The sequence below is a fragment of the Myotis davidii genome, unplaced genomic scaffold (genome assembly GCF_000327345.1).
Source record: "Myotis davidii unplaced genomic scaffold, ASM32734v1 scaffold6, whole genome shotgun sequence".
Lineage (NCBI taxonomy): Eukaryota > Metazoa > Chordata > Mammalia > Chiroptera > Vespertilionidae > Myotis > Myotis davidii.
This window is the reverse complement of record NW_006383011.1, coordinates 14130975-14132946: the sequence shown is the minus strand read 5'-3', so window position 1 is coordinate 14132946 and position 1972 is coordinate 14130975. Positions and strand designations below refer to the sequence as shown.

Sequence of the window (1972 nt, the reverse complement as noted above, 5' to 3'; positions counted from 1 at the left end):
ATATATATATATATATATGGGTAATTTTTTTGCTAAGAAAACAAATATAAAAAGATAATTAATAGATGAAGTGTCTTTGCTACTCAATAGCTGCAGGGCCTTGGTTATTCTGTTTCTTTGGATCTCAGTGTCTTGTAATCCGTATGATGAGCACCAGGCAAGTGAGAGAGGCTGTTCGTGGCACAATCATTCATAAGAGCAGGATGAGAGGCTTGTTAGGGAAGGACAAGGCCTGGGACTTTGAAGGCAGGTTCCATAGATTTGTTGATTGATTGAAACAAATTCTATCAGCATGGTCCTCACTTTTAGGGGATTGAACTGACAAGATAATTAATGAGAATTAATATAAACCCCTCAACCTTTAAACTGTATCTGTCAACCACAAATATCCCCTGAAGGCCACTCATTCTTCTGGGGGAGAAGTCTGGCCCCTCAGGAGGGAGGGCATTCCCCTCAATGAAATGGGCTTCTGACAGACTGCTGGGGCCCAAGGAATTGGGGAGGGGGGGTCTCTTTCTTCCCCCAGCATGAAATTCTATCACCTCCAGTTGTTAGAACATGACCAAGACCTCCACTTTGGTGCCTTTTGGATTCTTTTATAGTATCCCTTTTCTCTTGAAGCAAGTTTATCAAAATGTAATTCATATACCATAAACTCACATATTTATAGTGCACAATGCAATAATTTTTAGTATAGTCATAGACTTGTCCAACCATCACCACAATCTAATTTTAGATAGTTTTTGTTACCCCAAAAGCCACACCCTTTAGCAGTCACCTGACCCTTACTCCAACCTGGCAGCTTCTAATTTATTTCTGTGTATCTGGCTCTTTCATTTTTTTTTAAAGCATATATTTTTCTTGATTTTAGAGAGGAAAGAAGAGAGAGAGAGAGAGAGAGAGAGAGAGAGAGAGAGAGAGAAACATCAATGATGAGGGAGAATTATTGATTGGCTGTCTCCTGCACATCGATTGGGGATCGAGCCTGCAACCCCCGGCATGTGCACTGACTAGCAATCAACCGTGACCTTCTGGTTCCCTGGTCAATGATCAACCACTCCGCCACGCCGGCAGAGCTCTGGATATTTCAAATAAATAGAATCATATTATGTGGGTACCTTTTTCTAAATTGAAGAAAGGAGACCTAGTGACAGCCTGATACACTGGCACTCACCCCCTTCTCTTCCTCACCCCATTATTTCAACACACACCTTCCTCCACCTGCTTGCTGATGTATACAATTCCCTTAACCAGCCCTGTGAGGGTGGAGGCCTCGGTGGCAGGCCCAGATGGGACACAGGGCCTCTGATTAATGAGGCCTTGATTCAAATGCGTTTGTTTGGGACAGGGGTGGAGCAGTGGCTCGCATGCTCACTAAGGTGTAGGTGTGCCCTGGCTGGGGGAGGCAGCTCCCAGCAGTCCGGGTTGGGTGACCAGGTCACCTCTAGCCATTGGACCTGAACACCTCATTTCTAGAGGACCGCAGGAAGCCAGAGGTCACAGTAAGTTCTACCAACCGGGCTGCCCCAAGGCTCCAAGACCACGCAAGATTTCCGGGGGCAGAGACAGCTGCTGTTGAGCAGCATCACACCCTGCCCCTTTCCAGTAGCGACCAGGAGACAGGGAGCAAAGCCTTCCCCTGTTGCTTCTGGGCAGTTCCACACCCCCTGGTGCGGCCCCAACCAGGAGAAAGAGGGGCCGGGGCTCCCAGGGGCTGGAGGTGCGACAGCAGGTGGGGCCCCAATCCAAGGTGCGGTACAGGGTGGTAAAGACAGACCCCAATGTTTGGCTTCTCATCACCCTAAAAGCTGATGGGTTTGACCAGGTGAAAGATTTTCCTCCAAAGTTCCAGGTAAAGGCGGGCAAAGAGTAGGGAGGAGAGGCGGAGGGGAGCGAGGGACGGTCGCAGGTCGGGGGCGCTGCGTACTCACAGTCGGGTGAGGCCGGCCCGCGGGCCAGGGCAGCGCAGGGC

General features: G+C 49.0%; 1 protein-coding gene across 1 annotated transcript in view; it reads right to left on the bottom strand.

Moving 5' to 3' along the window:
* The window catches only part of LHCGR (luteinizing hormone/choriogonadotropin receptor), a 57422-nt gene extending 55456 nt beyond the window's left edge, over nt 1–1966 (bottom strand). The window contains exon 1 of the mRNA XM_006778613.1: nt 1932–1966. The gene's annotated coding sequence lies outside the window, so the exon portion shown is untranslated. The remainder of the gene's footprint in view (nt 1–1931) is intronic.
* Between the last annotated feature and the right edge of the window lie 6 nt (nt 1967–1972).